This window comes from Oryctolagus cuniculus, chromosome 15 (genome assembly GCF_964237555.1).
Source record: "Oryctolagus cuniculus chromosome 15, mOryCun1.1, whole genome shotgun sequence".
Classification (NCBI taxonomy): domain Eukaryota; kingdom Metazoa; phylum Chordata; class Mammalia; order Lagomorpha; family Leporidae; genus Oryctolagus; species Oryctolagus cuniculus.
In genome coordinates, this window is record NC_091446.1 from 85160992 (window position 1) to 85181625 (window position 20634).

At 50.2% G+C, this 20634-nt stretch overlaps 1 long non-coding RNA gene across 1 annotated transcript; it reads left to right on the forward strand.

Annotated features, from left to right (window-relative positions):
• The first annotated feature begins 8673 nt into the window (after positions 1 to 8673).
• On the forward strand, positions 8674 to 14286 carry LOC138845424 (uncharacterized). The gene is made up of 2 exons (XR_011382632.1): positions 8674 to 8960; positions 13272 to 14286. It is a non-coding gene; the product is annotated as an uncharacterized lncRNA (long non-coding RNA).
• Positions 14287 to 20634: the final 6348 nt, after the last annotated feature.

Here is a 20634-nt window from a genome sequence, read left to right on the forward strand (position 1 = left end):
CAGCTTCAGTCTGGCTCAGTCCTGGCTGTTGTGAGTTTGGGGAAGTGAACCAGGAAATGGAATATCTTTTCTCTCTCTCCTCTCACTTTCTGTCACGCAAAGATAAAAAAAGAACTTTGAAAATAAAGACTTTCTTATGTCAATGCATATTCTTTTATATCTACTCCATTTATAAATACATTTTTGTGGGGAGCAACTCGGCCTAGACTAAGTTACTGGAATTAAGACTTATTCTATGCATCTGCTCTCCCACAATATGGCGCTGGGAGAGGAGTAAACAACTTCTACACAGCTGCCTCCAGTTCGACCAATAAGCTGCAGGAGCTGATCCCGCTCCTGATTGGAGGAGAGCAGCATACTCGGCGTGTGGGCAGCCGAGTTGGGATTGGTGGAAGAGGACTATAAAGGAGGAGAGAGACAACATGCACCAGGAACATCTATCTGAAGGAACACCTGAGCAGCCCCCGAGAGAGCCGGCCGGCGGTGTGCCGCTCCCCCGCGGAAGTGGGGAAAGTGGCAGGGGGAACCGCCCTTCCATGGAGGTGGAAGGGACGGTAGCCAACCCGGGAAGAACCAGCAGCAAACCTGGGGAGGGCCGAGCAGACAAAAGAACAGCGCAGGGTCCTGTGTCGTTCCTCTGTGAATGGGGGAGCAACACAGTTTAAAATATTTTATTTTTAAAAAAAATATGTATTTTATTTAAAAGACAGAGTTAAAGAGAGAGAAAGGGAGACAGCGATTGGAATCTTCCATCTGCAGGTTCACTCCCCAGTTGGCTGCAATGGCCAGGGCTAGGCTAAACTGAAGCCAGGAGCCAGGAGCTTCTTCTGGGTCTCCCACATGGGTGCAGGGGCTCGAGGATGTGGGCCGTCTTCTGCTGCTTTCCCAGGAGCATTAGCAGGGAGCTGGATTGTAAGTGGAGCAATCAGGACTTGAACTGGTGCCCATTTCAGATGCTGATGCTGAAGGCAGTGGCTTGATCTACTATGCCACAACACTGGTTTCTAAAATATTTTCTTTAAACTTTGTAATTTTGGAGCTTACATTGTGGTGCAGCAGGTTAAGCCACTGCTTGAGATGTTGGCATCCCATATTGGAGCTCTGGTTCAACTCCCAGCTGCTCCACTTCCAATCCAGAGTCCTGTTAATGCACCTGGGAAGGTGGCAGAAGATGGCCTAAGTATTTGAGTCCCTGACACCCACATGGAAGACCCAGATGGGGTTCTGGGGTCCCACTATAGGCCTGGCCCAGCACCCGTGTGGGAGACCCACAAGAAGCTCCTGGCTCCTGGCTTCAGTTTAGCCTAGCCCCGGCCATTGCAGCCAACTGGGGAGTGAACCTGCAGATGGAAGATTCCAATCACTGTCTCCCTTTCTCTCTCTTTAACTCTGTCTTTTAAATAAAATAAATATTTTTTTAAAAAATAAAATATTTTAAAATGTATTTATAAATGGAGTAAATATAAAAGAATATGCATTGACATAAGAAAGTCTTTATTTTCAAAGTTCTTTTTTTATCTTTGCATGACAGAAAGTGAGAAGAGAGAGAGAAAAGATATTCCATTTGGTGGTTCATTTCCCAAAACTCACAACAGCCATTGCAGCCATTTGGAAGTGAACTAGTGGATGGAAGGTCAATCTCTCTCTCTCCCTCCCTCTCCCTCTCTTTCTCTCTCTATCTGTAACTCTGTCTGGCAAACAAATAAAGTAAATCTTTAAAAAAAACTTGTGGCAGTGTCATTGGGATGTTTTATTAATGTATAGGACCTGGATTGCTGTTATTAGCATCATGTGGTGACTGTCTTCCTTTATATGCACATGTGTGGTCAGTGAGCCCAGGACCCTGTTTGGATTTTTAAAAAAGTATTTATTTTCACTTGTGTTTGAAAGGCAGAGAGCTAGACAGAGACTTCATTCAGCTGTGTGACCGAGTGCTGTTCACTTGCACACACCCCATGGTGTTTGTCCACTCTGTGCCGATGGGCACTTGGGTTGCACCCTCCTAGTAGCTTCTAGAAACACTGGTGACAAACACGGGTTCAGTGCTGGCTTTCAGAGCCTGTGGGATGTGCACTGGGAGTGGAAATGCTGAGTCATATAGCAGTTCTGTGTTTGGCTTTTTTTTTTTTTAAACATTTATTTATCTGAAAGGCACGGTGACAGAGAGAGGAGGGGAGACAAAGTCTTCCACTCACTGGCTCACTCCCTCAATGTCTGCAGTGGTGGGGCTGCGTCAGACTGATGCCAGGAGTTCAGAACTTCCATCCGGGTCTTCCATGCAGGTGGCAGGGACCCAAACAGTTAAGCTCTTGAGCCATCTGCTGCTGCCCCAGGAGCATTTGCGAGGAGCTGGGACTGAAGTGGTGTAGCTGAGACCCCAACCTCGCACTCTGATACAGGATGCTAATGTCGCGAGTGACAGCTTAACCCACTGCGCCACCACACCGGCCCCTGTGCTTGTCTTTTTTGGGGGAGCTTCCAGGCACCATCTTATCATTCCTAACACTGATACACAAGGATTCTAGTGTCTGTGCTGGTGGTGTCAACCAAGGAAATCATTGCCAAGCCCATAGCTGGAGACTGTCCATCTGTTTTCTTCTAAGAGTTGTGTAGGTCATCGTTGACATGTAAGTTTTCTATTTCCAGTGAACTTTTTGCGTGTGATGTGAGGTAGGGGTCCAACTTATTTCTTTTGCATGTGAGTATTCAGTTGTCTTAGCACCATATTCTTTCTCCATTAAGATAGTGTTAACATGGGGCTGGTGCTGTGGCATAGCGGGTAACGTCTCCACCTGCAGTGCTGGCATCCCATATGGGCACCGGTTCAAGTCCCAGCTGCTCCACTTCCAATCCAGCTCTCTGCTATGGCCTGGGAAAGCAGTAGAAGATGGCCCAAGTGCTTGGGCCTCTGCGCCCACATGGGAGACCCGGAGAAAGCTCCTGGCTCCTAGCTTTGGGTCAGTGCAGCTCCGGCTGTTGCGGCCAATTGGGGAGTGAACACAGATGGAAGACCTCTCTCTTTCTCTGCCTCTCTTTCTCTCTCTGTGTAACTCTGACTTACAAGTAAAATAAATAAGTTTTTAAAAAAGATAGTGTTAACGTGTAAATCTTTGCTCTGTGTGGCCATCTTAGCAATTTGAAAGTTCCCATCCATGAATATAGGATATCTTTCCACTTACTGAAGTCATGTTTAGCTTTTTCAGTGCTTAAACCTTGCACTCTTACAATGAAATTCATTTACAAATGCCTCAATCTTTTTGGTGCTAGTGTAAGTGAACATGTTTTGGTTTTGATTGTCTCCCAAACACTCCTAGGGGAAGCCCTAACTCCCAGAACCTCATTTGGAAGCAGAGTCCCTGCAGGTGTAGCTAGTGAACTGAGGATGAAGTCAAGATGTAGCTGGCCCTACAAATAAAGGGAAAGTGTGGACACAGTCACTGGCACACAGGGGGAGCTCCGTGTGGAGACTGGAGTTGTGTTGCCACATAGCAGGGAACTGACAGAACCTCCCCCCGGCCCCTTCAGAAGGAGCCCCTCCCTCCCTCCAGCATCTCCAGCAGTTCTTCCAGCCTCCAGCACTACAACACATTTCCAAGGAGCCTTTATCAAACTAATACAGACTTGCTTTCTTCGTTTTATTCTCAGGTTGGTCGTTGTAATTGTTCAAAATGCAACTGGCTTTTTGATCTTGTACCCTGTAACCTTGCTGAAATATTTATTAGCTCTGAGAGTCGCGCGCGCACGCGTGTGTGTTTTCCCTAGGATTTGCTAAACACAAGATCAGGTCAGGCCGGTGCTGTGGCTCACTAGGCTAATCCTCTGCCTTGTGGCGCCGGCACACAGGGTTCTAGTCCCGGTCGGGGCACCGGATTCTGTCCCAGTTGCCCCTCTTCCAGGCCAGCTCTCTGCTGTGGCCAGGGAGTGCAGTGGAGGATGGCCCAAGTGCTTGGGCCCTGTACCCCATGGGAGACCAAGAGAAGCACCTGGCTCCTGCCATCGGATCAGTGCGGTGTGACGGCCGCAGCACACCGGCCGCGGCGGCCATTGGAGGGTGAACCAATGGCAAAAGGAAGACCTTTCTCTCTCTGTGTCTCTCTCTGTCTCACTGTCCATGCTGCCTGTCAAAAAAAAAAAAAAAAAAAAAAAAAAGATCAGGTCAGGGCCAGTCCTGTGGCATAGTGGGTACAGCTGCTGCCTGTGACACCAGCATCCCATATGGGCACTGGGTTTGAGTCCTGGCTGCTCCACTTCCAATCCAGTTCCCTGCTAATGGCCTGAGAAATGCAGCAGAAGATGATCCTAGTGTTTGGGCCCCTGCCACCCATGTGGGAGACCTGGTTGGGGTTCCAGGTTTCTGATTTTGACCTGGCCCAGATCAGGCTGTTTCAGCCATTTGAGGAGTGAACCAATGGATGGAAGGTCTCTTTCTTTGTCTCACCCTCTCTTTTTGCCCCTCTGCCCTTCAAATAAGCAAAGTAAATCTTAAAAAAAAAAGATCAGATTCTCTAAAAACAGGGATAGTTTTACTTCTTCCTTTGCAATCTAGATGTTGTCAGGACTTGGAGATGAATGTTTTTCTGGCTTCCGATTCACTTGCATCTCTCTGGGGATATTAATTATACTCATTCTGAAGTCTTATTCTGTTTGCTCAATTAGCTGTGATTTCTTGAATGTCGGTTCCCACGGGCTGCGCTGGGGTCTGCTTTCGTGGTGGCTGTTTTTCCCATTGCGTGTTCAGTCACAGAGGCTCACGGGGCAGTGTGTGTGTGGGAGGGTCACCTTGCTGTGGCCATTTCCTGTCCACCCGGCATGATGCGCTCTCTGTTCCTGCACAGGGAAAGACATGGCCGCAGGGGCCAGCCTTGCAGTCACCGGAGCTGCCCAGGACTTCTCCCTCTGGCCTCTGAGACCCAAGTCCCTGCTGCTTGCCTGGAGCAAGTGAGGGAGGAGGATGGAGGGCTCCGCTCCCACCTGCCACCCTGGGGTCCCAAACCCTCAGCCCTCGGTACCCCTGGCCCCTCCGCGTGGGACTCAGAAGCAGAAATGTCACCGGCTTTCCCACTGTGGGTTCCATGCCTGCAAGATTTCCCGAGTGCAACACGCCTTGGCTCACACGGCCATGCCCGGGTGCATGTGAGTGTGCATGCTCCTGCCCTGTGCCTGCACACCCATGTATGTGCACATGGGTAGCAGACAAAGGCCTTGCAGACCCCAGAGGTCTGCCAACCTGGTCAGAGCTGGGCCACCTTTCCTCTTCCACGGCTGCCTGTGCCTGTCCTTCCACCCGGTGCCTTCCAGATCTTTCTCTGGGAGTCAAGCCCCCTCCCCCATCTGTCTGACTCCCTCTTTGCTGTTGGTTTCTTGGCATTGTCACACCAGCTGCAGCTGGGGGAAGACCAGGGAGCTCAGTGAGCACCAGCCGCCCCTCAGGTCCCCTCTGGAGCTTCAACCTCAGAGCTGGGAGGGGAGGGTCTCCCAGTCCACTGCCCCTGGCCGAGGGGAGTGGCCCAGCCACCTTCTGCCTGCGATGGGGCAGGATGCTCCTTCTCTGGACCCCACCCCCGGGCAGGAGTCTAGGGGCCACCCTCGCCATGACCAGCTGAGGCGCCGCTCCTGGGGGATGGCTGGGGACTTGCCTGTGGACCACGCATGCTGGCTCAGGGTGCACCTGCGGCGGGGGCCAGGTCTGGCCTTTGCCCTGAGTGGAGCAGTCCCAGCCCCTCCCAGCTCCATGTCTCCCTGCTGGCAAGGGGCTGCAGCTTCCCAGGAGACGGGAAGGCTCTGGGGTCTGTGCAGCCGTGGTGTCTCCTTGCACTTCCCCCTTCTGCTCTTGCTTCCACCATTCATTCATTCACTCATTCACTCACTCACTCACTCACTGATTCGTCAGTGCGCCTGCACCAAGAGCCTCCTGATGCTGTGTACCTGGGCACACAGCAATGTGAGCGAGACCCGGCCTTTTGAAAACCCCCCTGTTTCACCATTCATGACCCTCACCCACTCTGCTTACATCTGTGCCACCCCCACCCCACCCCCCCACTCCTGCCAGAGCCCTTTGCCGGCTTCCGGAAGCTGACATTTCCCCAGCAGGCAGATCACAAGGAAGGAGAGACTTTTCTAACCGGCTATGATCTGTTTGGATGAAAAGCAAACATTGTTAACAGCAGCACCCACGTAAGAGCTTTTCATCCCAACTGGAAGTGAGTCATTTAATCTGTGAGGAGGGGCAGGAGTTGGATTTCGACAAACACGCTGACCCCCAGAAAGTCCAGAGTGTTCAACTTTCTTTCCCCTGGCTTAGCGAGTAGACGGGGTGCCCTGTGCCCTGTGCCCTGTACTTGTGGAGAAGGGAGAAAGGCAGAGGGAGAGAGAAAGGGCCCTGTGCAGGCTGACCTTGAAGCTCTGTGTCTCCACCTTTTCAAGGACTTCCCAGGCACTGCTGTGGTTTGGATGTGACTTGCCTCCCAAAAGTCCATGTGTGTCGACCGAGCCATGACAGCAGTGACGTGTAGGGGGGGACAATCGCTTACTTCTATGCTCCCCCATCCCCACCCCAGTGTGTAGATGCAGCAGGAGACCCTCCAGAAAGCCAAGAGAAGGCTTCAGGGTGCAGAAACCTTGTAATTCCAGTACCACACATGGTCTGACGTCCAAATCTATAAGGCTTCTGGCCACCTAGAGAAAGCAGGCTAAGGGTCAGCTCTGGTGTCATCCTTATGCCAGAATCTCTGTCCCAGGAACTCCCTGCCTTTGGAGCTGCACAGCACAGCACACAGATGCTAATGGGAGAAGGATGTGGGTTGGAGCCCCAGCTCCACCATGACTGGCTGTGACTTGGATGCTCAGAATCTCAGTTTCCTATTTGCAGAATGGGAACAACAGTAGCACCTGCTCACCACTAGTACCTATACAACAGCAGTACTTACCCAACAACAGTATGTACCCAATAAGAGTATCTGCCCAACACTAGCACTAGGTGCTAACCTACCCAACAGTAGTACCTATTCAACAATGTATGTGCCCAACAACAGCACTTAGTAGTAATTACCCAATAATAGTACATACCCAGCAATAGCACCTAGCCAACAGTAGCACCTACCTGACAGTAGTACTCACCCAACAGCTACACCTACCCACAGCAGTACATACACAGCAGCACCCATGCAATAGCAGTATCCAACCAAGAATGGCACTTACCCAATACTAAAACCTACCCAATAGTAGTTCTTACGCAACAATAGTAAATAGTATCTCAACAGTAGCATCTGTCCTGAAGTACTTATCCAACAATAGTACCTACCCGACAGTAATGTCCACCTAAAGTAGTACCTATTCAATAGTAGCAACCACCCAACAGTAGCACCTTCCAAAAATAGTATTTACCTAACAGAAGGGTCTATCCAATAGTAGTACCTACTGTAGGTGCCTACCCACCACTAGTACCTACCCAACAGTAGTACCTACCTAACAGTAGTGCCTACCCAACAGTAGTGCCTACCCAACAGTAGTGCCTACTCAACAGTAGTGCCTACCCAACACTAGTACCTACCTAACAGTAGTACCTACCCAACAGTAGTGCCTACCCAACAGTAGTACCTTTCCAAAAATAGTATTTACCAACAGAAGGGCCTATCCAATAGTAGTACCTACTGTAGGTGCCTACCCACCACTAGTACCTACCCAACAGTAGTGCCTACTCAACAGTAGTACCTTTCCAAAAATAGTATTTACCAACAGAAGGGCCTATCCAATAGTAGTACCTACTGTAGGTGCCTACCCACCACTAGTACCTACTGTAGGTGCCTACCCACCACTAGTACCTACCCACCACTAGTACCTACCTAACAGTAGTGCCTACCCAACAGTAGTGCCTACCCACCAGTAGTACCTTTCCAACAGTAGTATCTACCCCACACTAGTACCTACCCAACAATAGTACCCACTTAACAGTAGTACCCACCCCACAGTATCACTTAACCACAGTAGTAGTTGCCCAACAATCCTCAATATTATCTATCCAAGTTTGCTGTGACACTCAGAAGAGGGTTGCACATATAGGGGTTGGTGGATCTAAGTGGAGTAAAGGAAGGGTGAGTAGAGGATAGTGATGGGCTGGAAGCAGAGTACTTACAGTCACGTGGATCCCTGCAGCAGTGGGGCTGGGACCTCTGTCAAGAGCGTGGGGCAGCCCTGTCCCAGTGGGACCTTCTCTCTCTTGCACCAGCTCTTTCTGCACTCATCTACACAGAAGGGGCCAGTAAAGTACTTCCATCCTGACAGCACACCAGGGAAGGAGGCATGTTCTGAGCCACAAGGCCACTCTGTGTTGTCAAAAAGATCTCACCATTTTGGAGGACATACCACATCTCTCTCTGTGGAAACTGTCAGTCCCACCGTTACCCCCGTGCCATCCACTCACTCCAAATCTTTGCCTCCTGGCCCCTAAAGTGCAATGAGATATCCTTGATTGTGCTGACCAGGGTGGGTGGATGGCACACATAGGACACCTGGTTATAGCCCTACCCTCAGCCTGACCCCTTTTGGTGCCAGCAAGAAGGTCTTTCTATCCTGATGCCCAACGTCCAGGAATTGCACGAAGCATGGCAGTGGGCACTGTCCTTGGTGCTGACGAACAGAACACCTTCCTGTGGCCTGCTGCCAAGAACACCCCAGGCTGAGTGGACTGCAGAGTTGCAGGGTCTGAGCCTTAGGACAGCTGACACCTGCCACCGCCTAGCTGTGCTCAGCCTTGGACGTGGGTGCAGAGGCCCTGTTTGGGCTGGCTCCTTATGGGGCAGCTGCAGGGTGTGATTCCTTGTCACAGGCAGAAGCTCTCCAGGGGCCTGGCCATCCCTGTGTGCCCTTCCTGCTTCTGTGTGATAAAAACAGTCCCTGCTCTGTGAAATGAGAGGAACTGGACATCTGCAAGAAGAAAAATCGAACTTCAGCATTGGGTACAGGTAAGGCTGGTTCCCCATCCCTTCCTGGCCAGTGTCCTTCCAACTGTTACGTGGAGCGTCCTGGCTCAGGATGGGGATGGACCTCAGAGGCCCCTGCACCTCTCCCACAAGGATACCCCAGGCTCAGCCATGCTTGCCTTGTTTGTGCACATCTGAGCGGACCTGGACAATGGCCCTAGCTTGGGGTAGGTAATTATGCCCCTCTCATTTCTGACATTAGTAATTATCATATATAATTAAAATATAATATATTCAAATTATATACAAACATATTTGTTATATAATTTTATTATTGTATTTATCATATAATTATATTATATAATTATATAATTAAATATATTATATATTATAATTACATATAATTAAAATATTATTAGTAATTTAGTCTTTTTTGCCTTCTTCCTGGCTACAGGCTTACTAACTTCCTTAATCTTGTCAAATAATTAGCTTTTGATTTTGTTGCTCTACTGATTTCCTGCTTTCAATTTCATTGATATATAATTTGATTTTTTTATGAGTTCTTTAGTCACATTTACTTTTAAAAAAGATTTATTTTATTTATTTGAAAGACAGAGTTACAGAGAGAGGTAGAGACAGAGGGAGAGGTTTTTCATCTGCTGGGTCACTCCCCAAATGGCTACAACATCCAGAGCTGAGCTGATCCAAAGCCAAGGGCCAGGAACTTCTTTCAGGTCTCTCACGTGGGTGCAGGGGCCTAAGGACTCGGGCCATCTTCTACTGCTTTCCCAGGCCACAGCAGAGAGCTGGATTAGAAGTGGAGCAGCCGGGACTCAAACCGGTGCCCATATGAGATGTTGGCTCTGCAGGCAGATGCTTTACCCACTACACCACAGCAATGGCCCCAGTCTTTCTTATTTTCTAATGCATGCATTCAATGTTATAAATTTACATTGGCTGACAGCTTAGTGGTTAAAATACCCATGTCCTGGGTCTGGCATTGTGGTACATAGAGCGAAGCTGTGATCTACAATGTTGGCAGCCTATCGGAGCACGGGTTCAAGTCCTGGCTGCTCTGCTTCTGACCCAGTTGCCTGCTATTGCACTTGGAAAAGTAGCAGAATATGGCCCAATAAGGCCCAACTACTTGAGTCCCTCACCCGTGTGGGAGACCTGGTGGATTTCTGGGTTCCTGGCCATTGCGGTCATTTAGGGATTGAACCAGTGGATGAAGGATCTCTCTCTCTCTCTCTCTCTCTCTCTCTCTCTCTCTCTCTCATCTTTCAAATAAATAAATCTTTATAAAAAACAAACAAAAGCCCTCACCAGCATCCCATATTGGAGTGCTTGGACTTGTTTCCTGGCTCCGGCTCTTGATTCCAGCTTCTTATTAATGCAGACTCTGGGAGGCAGCAGGTGATGGTTCAAGTCGTTGGATCCCTGCTACCCATGTGGGAAATCCGGATTGAGTTCCTGGCTCCTGGCTTTGGATTGGCCCAGTCTCAGCTGCTGCAGGCGTGTGCAGGAGTCAACCAGTAGATAGGAACTCTCTGCCTGTTTGTCTGTCTGTTTCTCTTTCTTTCTTTCTGCCTCTCAAATAAACAATTTCCCTATAAGCACTGCTCTCACTGTACTCCACGAATTTTGATGTTATATTTCACTTCCCACCTAGTTAATACATACTTTTAGTTTCTCTGTGATTTCTTCTTTGACGCATACATTTAGAGGTTGTCTAATCTCCAAATACTTTGGGATTTTCCAGCTTTCTCCCTGTTACTGATTTCACTGTGGTCCTAGAGAAAACACTGTATGATTTCTGTTCTTTCAGACTTATCCAATGTGTTCTGCCTTGGTGAGTGTTCCACTCCAACTTGAGAGGGCTGCATGGTTGTCAATTATATCCAGCAGGTTGATGGTACTGCTGAGTTCAACTGTATCTTTAGTGATTTTCTGCCTAGTGGGTCTGTTCCTTTTTTTCAAAAAAAGTTTATTTATTTTTATTATTTTGAAAGGCAGAAAGACACATAGAGAGAGAGAGGGAGAGAGATCTACCATTAGTTGGTTCACTCCCCAAATACCTGCAACACCCAGGACAGGCACTCAAGAACTTGGGTCATCACCTGCTGCTTCTCAGAGCCTGTATGAACAGAAAGCTGGAGTTGGAAATGGAGGCAGGACTTGATGCAGGCCTTTCAGAGAGGCTGACATTGTCCTGAGCAGCATCCTAACCACTGTGTCTGCCCCTGGAGCTGTCCATTTTTTGGTAGGAGTTGAAGTCTCCTGCTACCACATGCAGTGTCCACTGTAGTACTATGTATTCCATTTCACCTTGCAGGTCTGTCAGTTTTTGCCTCATGTATTTTGACGCTCTGTTGTTAGATGCATGCACATTAAGGATTGCTGCATTCTTGGAGTCTTGATGCCTTTATCACTATGTAATGTCCCTCTAAAAAAACTTGTTGTAGGGGCCAGCGTTGTGTCACAGTGGGTTAAGACCACCACCTGTGACACCAGCATCCCATATGGGCACTGGTTTGAGTCTTGGTTGCTCCACTTCTTCTTCTCCTTTTTTTTTTTGACAGGCAGAGTGGACAGTGAGAGAGAGAGAGAGAGAGAGAAAGGTCTTCCTTTGCCGTTGGTTCACCCTCCAGTGGCCGCTGCGGCCGGCGCACTGCGCTGATCCGATGGCAGGAGCCAGGAGCCAGGTGCTTCTCCTGGTCTCCCATGGGGTGCAGGGCCCAAGCACTTGGGCCATCCTCCACTGCACTCCCTGGCCACAGCAGAGAGCTGGCCTGGAAGAGGGGCAACCGGGACAGAATCCGGCGCCCCGACCGGGACTAGAACCCGGTGTGCCGGCGCCGCTAGGCGGAGGATTAGCCTAGTGAGCCACGGCGCTGGCCTCCACTTCTGATCCAGCTCCTTACTAATGGCCTGGGAAGGGCAGCGAAGATGGCCCAAGTGCTTGGACCTCTGTCCCCAGGCAGGAGACCTGGAAGAAGCTCCTGGACTCTGGTTTCAGCCTGGTTCAGCCCTTGCCATTGTGACCATCTGAGGAGTGAACCAGCGGATGGAGGATTTGTCTCTCTCTCTCTGTCGTTCTGACTTTCAAATAAATAAATAAATTTTTTTAAAAAGGCTTGTATTTAATTTATTTGAGATAGATAGATTGAAGACATAGAGAAATCTCCCATCTGCTGGTTTACTCCCCAAATGCTGGGTCTGGACCAAGCCAAAGACAGGAGCCAGGATCTTGATCCAGGTCTCAAAGGTGCTTGATCCAGGAGCTTGATCTCAGGTGGCAGGATCCCAATCTGTAATGTTCCTAGTTATCTCTCTCTCTTATTATAACATTTATGGATTTATTTGAGAGGTAGAGTTACAGAGATAGATAGATGGTAGATGGATGGATGGATAGATAGATAGATAGATAGATAGAATCTTCCATCCACTGGTTCACACCCCAGATAACCGCAATGGCTGGGGCCAAGAGCCTAGGACTGCATCCGGGTCTCCCAGGTGGGTGACAGGGACTCCAAGTACTTAGGCCATCTCTTGCTGCCTTCCCAGGTGCATTAGCAGGGAGCCGGATTGGAAGCAGGGTAGTCAGGACTCAAACCAGCACTCTGATGTGGGATGTTGGGATTGCAAGGGGTGGTTTAACCCTCTGTGCCACAACACCGGCCCCCCTTTAGGAATTTCTTGTAAGGCAGCTAACTGGCAACAGTGGCTTTCCGTTTTTGCTTGTCGCTCCTTCTGAATCATAGCTGTTTTAAATTCCTGGTCAGATCATTCCAGCATCGGTTTCATAGCCGAGTCTGGTTCTCTTGTTCTATCGCTTCAAACTGTGCCTTTTGTCTTTTAGTGTGCCTTGTAATTATTGGTTGAAATCCAGAAAGACATTAGTTAGTGGTTTGGTTCTGCTTCTTGCGGGAGCCTGTCTCCCTGGACTTGTCACCTGCAGGTGGGACCCCTGGCGGGAGGGGGCTGGGCTGGGGACTTCCCTTTGGTCAAACCCCAAGGAGTTGAGCTCCCGCAAAGCACTCTCTCCCAACGACAGACAAAACGCTCTGGTCTGATGAAAATAATGATGCCTCCCGCCCCACACACCCGCCAGAGGACTCTCCTCGGGCGGTCACTGTTGGGGGGGGCTGGCAGAATTCCTGGGGGTTCAACTCTCGAAGGTGCGGGCGCTCCTGGGAGCGGCCCCGCGGAGTCCCTGAGTCTCGGCCTCCGCCACACAGTGTGGGGGTTCCCTGCCCCAGCCCGGTTCTCGCGGGGGCTTCTGCTCCGGCATTGAAGCCTCCCACCTCTCTGGGAGCGGCGGTCTGCCCGGTGGCCCCGTTTCTCCCACAGGTCTAAGAAGAACGGTGGGTGTCCGGTTTGCTCTGTCTTTCCCTTGCTGCACGAACAGAGTGGAGGCTTGCGGGACCCCTTCCTGCTGGACCAGAAGCCCCGAGCCTGGCTGTCCGCGTCCTCCAAGCGGTGGAGAGCGACCTTGAACGCCCTCCGCAGAGGCGGCTGACTACGGACGGGAGCTATTGAAATTCCTTGGGCTGTACCGTGTTCCAGATTGTTGACATTAATGGGACTTTCTATCGAGCCTAAGAAATGTGATGATGGAAGGTGACTGTCACCTCGCGCGGAAGGCAGAGACGCCTCACCCTGGGCGTTGGGAGGCGCGTGCTGGCGGAGAGAGGAACCGGCTGGACCAGTGTCTGGGGGTGCCGGCCGGTGGGAGGCAGTGGGGGTCGGAAACAATGACTTCTGTACAGAAGCCCGGCTCTGAACGGTGTGAGATCCTGGGGTGTCACCAGGTCCCCTTCTGGGAGAAAAGTTAGATGTTGGAGTGGAGGGCATTGAGGAGAGAGCGGAGACGGGGCAGAGTATGGCAGGACTTGCCATCCCAGAATATGCCTGCAGGAGACCAAAATATGCCACCCCAAAATACGCCTGGCATCAGGGCTATTTTAAGCTGATTATTTTGAGAAACAGGAGTAGCTCTAACAAGGGAGTATAATTTGCTCATGGTGTGTAACAAGCTCTACAATCGTGCTGAGACCTTGGAGGGAGAAAGACACAGGCGTCAGGTCTGGTGCTTGGGACCCCGTGCATTCCCTAAGGGATGGCTGGGTTCGATTCTGGCTCTGCATATTGACTGCAGCTTCCTGCTGCCCTAGGAGGCAGCCGTGATGGCTCAAGTCATCAGGTTCCTGCCACCCCCATGAGAGACCCCGACTGGGTTCCCGCCTCCCAGCTTCTGTCCTGGCCCAGCCTGGGCGTTGTAGGAATTTGGAAAGGGAGCCAGTGGACGTCACATCTCTCTCTTTCTGTCTTTCTGCCTCTAAAATAAATACAATTTAATTTAAAAGCCTGGAGTTTGTCATCATCTCACTGGGGAAACTCACATCTACAAAGGACACCTCCACCTGTAAGGGCGTCTCCCTCTCTGCACCAGGGAGGAGACCCTCCCCGTGACTGTGCTTTCCTGGTCACTTGTCCAGAATCGGCCTCCCCAGAGCCTTTCCTCCTTGGTTCTGAAGCACAAATCTACCCATGAAGTTCTCCTGTGGATACATGAGACACGTGTGTTCACAGCTTCTGTGCATGCATGAGCCATGTGTATTCATCAGTTTCTGTGCACACATGAGACACGTATGTTCACAGCTTCTCCTGTGCATGCATGAGTCAAGTGTGTTCATCAGTTTCTGTGTACACATGAGACACGTGTGTTCACAGCTTCTCCTGTGCATGCATGAGCCATGTGTGTTCATCAGTTTCTGTGTACACATGAGACGTGTGTTCACCAGTTTCTCCTGTGCACATACAAGTCATGCATATTCATCAGCTTCTCCTGTGCATACATGAGACATGCGTGTTCATCAACTTCTGTGCACACATGAAACATGTGTGTTCCTCAACTTCTCCTATACATACATAAGACATGTGCGTTCCTCAGCTTCTCCCATGTACACATGAGACATACATGTTCATCAGCTTCTCCCGTGCACACATGAGACGTGTATTCGTCAGCTTCTCCCATGCTTACATGAAACATGTGTGTTCATCAGCTTCTCCCGTGCACACATGAGACGTGTATTCGTCAGCTTCTCCCATGCTTACATGAGACATGTGTGTTCATCAGCTTCTCCCATGCTTACATGAGACATGTGTGTTCATCAGCTTCTCCCATGCTTACATGAGACATGTGTGTTCATCAGCTTCTCCCATGCTTACATGAGACATGTGTGTTCATCAGCTTCTCCCGTGCACACATGAGACGTGCGTGTTCATCGACCTCTGCTTGCTTTCCTCCTGTGGCAGTGACCACAATGCTGGCCCCTTGTATACATCTATTGAAACATCACACTGTCCCCCATAAAAACATACAATTATTAAGTGGTAATCAAAATATTTTTAAAAAAGATTTATTTTTATTTTGAGAGGCAGAGTTATACACAGAAAAAAGGAGAGAGAGAGAGGGAGAAAGAGAGAGAGAGAGAGAGAGAGAGAGAGAGAGAGAGAGAGAGAGTCTTCTGTCCGCTGGTTCACTCCCCAAATTTTCACAATGTTCGGAGCTGGGCCAAACCAAAGCCAGGAGCCAGGAGCTTCTTCTGGGTCTCCCACGTGGGTGCAGGGGCCCAAGGACTTAGGCCATCTTTTACTGCTTTCCCAGGCCATAACAGAGAGCTGGATCAGAAGTGGAGCAGCCAGGACTCAAACCAGCGCCCATATGGGATGCTGGCACTGCAGGCGGTGGCTTTACCCACTATGCCACAGTGATGGCCCCAACATATATGTTAATTAGCCTGATTAAGCCATTCTACAATGTATATATACTTCAAAACAATATGTTGTACATAATAAATGTATACAGTTTAAAATCTGCCAGTTAAAAAGTGCAAGGGGATTCTACTTCTGATCCAGCTCTTTGCCGTGGCCTGGGAAAGCAGTGGAAGATGGCCAAGTCTTGGGTCCCTGCACCCGCATAGGGGACCCAGAAGAAGCTCCTGGCTCCTGGCTTTGGATTGGCACAGCTCCAGCCGTTGTGGCCAACTGGGGAGTGAACCAGCAGATGGAAGACCTACCTCTCTTTCTGCCTCTCCTCTCTCTGTGTAACTCTGACTTTCAAATAAATAAATCTTTAAAAAAAAGTTCGAGGGGAAGAAAATCCAGACACAGAGGTCACATAGTATCTCATCCTACTTGCAGGAAATGTCTAGAATAGGCAAATCTCCAAAAACAGAAAGTGTATTAACACTAGCTGATGGCTGCCGATTTATAGAAATGATTCAGGGTTTCCCTTCAGGGTGATGGAATGTTCTAGAATTGATGGGGTGGGGCCAGCATTGTGGCGCAGTGGGTTAAGCCACTGTCTGTGATACGCACGTCCCACATCAGAGCACCGGTTAAACTCCCACTGCTCTGCTTCCCGCCCAGCTCCCTGCTAATGCACCTGGGAAAGCAGCCATAGATGGCCTTAGTACTTGGGCCCCTGAAACCCACGTGAGAGACCTGGTTGAAGCTCCCAGTTCCCAACTTTGACCGTTGGTGTGATTTGGGGAGTGAACCAGTGATTGGAAGCTCTTTTTCTTTCTCTCTCTCGTCTTTTAAATAAATAAGTAAATCTTTAAAAAAATAGAGTAGATAGTGTTGATGGATACACAATTCATGTAAATATGTGAAAAAAATAGGAAAAATGGAAACTGAGTAAAATCCTTGAACAAGCACTTAACTAACAGGTAAACCCAAATGGCTAACAGACACCTGAAAAGATATTTAGCACCATTCATTATCAGGAAAATGGAAGTTAAACCCACAGTGAGACAACACAAGGCAAACAGCAGTCCGGCAAGCCTTGCAAGGTCAACACTTGGGAGAGTTTGTTGCACCTTTTGTGGTACAGAACAAGGAACGTTTACGATCTCACGGTTCCGGAAGTCAGAAGTTCAAAGTCAGGCTCACGGGGATGGAGTCGGGGCGTCAGCAGGGCTGCCCCTTGGAGAGGATGCAGGGGAGAGTCTGCCCTGTCAGGACAAAATGAGGACAAACTCAGTCTAAGGCTCTCGTGGGCTTTATTTTGTGACAACATTTTATTCCATGTTTCAATGAGCAGAGCAGAAGAGGCTGGTTTTCTGGGTGGAGGTAAACCGAGAAAGGCAGAGACGCAGAACAGAAAGCGATGGGTCATTTCAAGGTGACTTTCCTTGCAGGGTGGGGACGTGGGGACAGAGCGGTGGACTGTGACAGGCTGGTTAACGATGAACCCATTGTCGGGGTTACCTGTGTGTGTGTCCGCAGCTGGAGGCAGAGGGACTTCCTTATCCGGCTATGGAAAACGGCCCGTTTGGGGGACTCGGCTCCCCCCTAGTTTCCTGGAAGCTCAGATGTTTCTGGACTTCTGAGCCTGGCTATTGCAGCTCATCACAGCCCTTTATCCCCCTATCCCCCTGTCATCTTATTTGACAGTTGCCTTTCCCGGTCCAGAATCCTCTCCGTTCTCCCCGGCTGTGGTCCAATCTTGCATCTGCAAAGCCAGCTGTGCAGCATCTGAGACCTCTCTCGCTCGCCCCTCCCTCTGGCACTCCAACTCTGGCCCCACCAGGTATCGTCCCACGTCGAGAGCCTCAGCTAACCGCAGCTGTGGAGTCCCTTTGTCGTGTAAGGAGACATGCCCAGATTCCAGGGCGTCTGATCTACACATCATGGGTTGTGTCTGCCTCCTGCGGTCGGGACCCTGGGGACTCCAGGTGCTGCCGGTTGGCGCGGGTATAGGTATCACCGCCCTAGAAAACAGCTAGACACTTCCCAATATATCACAGTATATTTTTAAAAAAGAATACTTCAAAATGGGCAATAATTCTATATATTTTACCACGTACCACATTTTTTATAAAGATTTATTTTATTTATCTGAAGGTAGAGTTACAGAGACAGAGAGAGAGTGAGAGAGAGAGCTTCCATCTGTTGGTTCACTCCCCAAATGACCGCCCAGCCAGGACTGGGGCATTTGGGGAGTGTCAGGAGCCTGGGGCTTTTTCTGGTTCTCCCACATGGGTGCAGGGACCCCAGGACTTGGATCATCTTCTGCTGCATTCCCAAGTGCATTAGCAGGGAGCTGGATGGGAAGTGGAGCAGCCGGGACTCAAACTGGTGCCTGTATGGGATGCTGGCAACCACAGGCAGCGGCTTTACCCATTGCACCACAACGCCAGTCCCCTAACCAAATCTTGTTTTTATTTGACAGGTAGAGTTATAGACAGAGAAAGAGAGAGAGAGAGAGAGAGAGAGAGAGAGAGAGAGAGAGGGAGAGGAAGGTCTTCCTTCTGTTGGTTCACTCCCCAAATGGCCACTACGGCCGGCGCTGTACTGATCTGAAGCCAGGAGCCAGGTGCCCCCTCCTGGTCTCCCATGTGGGTGCAGGGGCCCAAGCACCTGGGCCATCCTCCACTGCCCTCCTGGGCCACAGCAGAGAGCTGGACTGGAAGAGGAGCAACTGGGACTAGAACCCGGCGCCCATATAGGATGCCAGTGCCACAGGTGGAAGATTAACCAAGTGAGCCACGGCGCCGGCCCCTAACCTAATCTTAAAACAAAAATCCTAAAGGGCCAAATCATGTAAGGCAAGACAGGTCCAGGTGCTCCAGTCATGGAAGACACAGGGGTTTTTGTCCCATAGCCTACAGAGGTCTCTGCACCCCAAAGTTGGCCCCAGCAAAGCGTCACTCATGGAGCCGCCCACTTGTATCTGGGGACCTCCGCCAGCACCCCCACAGGGGACCGGATCCCAGCCATGACCAGAAGATTCTTCTGCACCTGTGTCCCCATCAGAAGAGACCTGGGGGGAGCAGCTGGCCTCAGCTAGCAGTGGGAGCGTTTGGCCATGGAACTGGGTCCATGTTTCCAATACAGGGACCCTGGGAGGGGTGCACTGAAGCCACCTCCACACTCCAGCAAGGGGCCATGGGGCCTTCTCTGGCACCAGCGAGTCAGCCTGATGCCTCCCTCTTTGCACGTTAAAAGGGATGTGGCAAAACAGTCACAGACAGAAACAGATGACAAGGTATTCACAAAAGCCCTAATTGTACTGGAGCATAAGAGTTATCTTTTTTAAATGTAACACAGTAAAACCAACTCCTCTTGGCCTATAGTTGATGGAGGGAGCTGGAATTTCTGCCAGTCCTGCACTGTAACTATCCTGTCACCTGTCAATCCGGTACACCACTTTCCCATGATGCACCTGTATGTCATCCAGGACCAGGGGGAGGAGAGGCCATGCTGGCCATGAGGAAGCTAAACTCCATGTGGCAGCGCCATGGTGCTGAATTCCACCCAGACTCCACCCCCTATCTCATAAAAAAGAGGCTGGTAAGTGGGCGGGCCCTTCTGCTCTTGTTCTTGCTTGGTCCCCTTCCCCCGCCTCCTTCCCCTCTCTGGCCCACTCATGACGAGTATTGCTCTTTTAAATAAACCCTGCCCTCTGGCCGGCACTGTGGCACAGTGGGCTAAACCTCCATCTGCGCTGCCAGCATCCCATATGGGCGCTAGTTCTAATCCTAGATGCCTCTCTTCCGATCTGGCTCTCTGCTTATGGCCTGGGAAAGCAGTAGAGGATGGTCCAAGTCCTTGGGGCTCTGCACCTGCATGGAAGACCTGGAAGAAGCTCCTGGCTCCTGGCTTTGGATTGGCTCATCTCTGCCTATCTCGACCATTTGGGGAGTGAAGCAGCGGAAGGAAGACCTTTCTCTCTGTCTCTTACTCTCACTGTAAATACCTCTCAAATAAGTAAATAAAATATTTTTAAAAATAAAAATAAAAAGATAAACGCTGCCCTCACGTATGCACAGTATGCTGCCTCTGCTTTGACTTATTTCTGTGGGAACAAGGATTCAGACAGAGCCCAAACATGGTCCCTTTGAGTCATGACAGAGGCATGCAGTCGTGTGACCCTCACCTCACTCAAGGGACAGGGACCCTTTCATTACCCTGACGTTCTCTCCAAGCTGTGGTCAGCTGGTCGCCCACTGCCAGCCCCTCAGTAGAGGTGCCTCTTCCAACACGTCCTATGTGGGAGCACACACTGTGGGTGCTTCTAGAATGTCCTACGTGTCCTACAAGTGGGGGCACGCACTGTGGGTCCTTCTAGAATGTCCTATATCTCATACAAGTGGGGGCATGCACTGTGGGTCCTTCTAAATGTTCTACATGTACTACAAGTGGGAGCATGCACTGTGGATCCTTCTAGAATGTTCCACATGTCATGCAAGTAGGGGCATGCACTGTGGGTCCTTCTAGAATGTCCTATGTATCATACAAGTGGGGGCAACACTGTTGGTCCTTCTAGAATGTCCTACATGTACTATAAGTGGGAGCACACACTGTGGGTCCTTCTAGAATGTCCTACATGTCATACAAGTAGGGGTATGCACTGTGGGTCCTTCTATAATGTCCTATGTGTCATACAAGTGGAGCACACACTGTGGGTGCTTCTAGAATGTTCTACATGTTATACAAGTGGGAGCATGCACTGTGGGTCCTTCTAGAATGTTCCACATGTCATACAAGTGGGAGCATGTGGCCGGCGCCGTGGCTCACTAGGCTAATCCTCCGCCTTGTGGTGCCAGCACACCAGGTTCTAGTCCTGGTCGGGGCACTGGATTCTGTCCCGGTTGCCCCTCTTCCAGGCCAGCTCTCTGCTGTGGCCCGGGAGTGCAGTGAA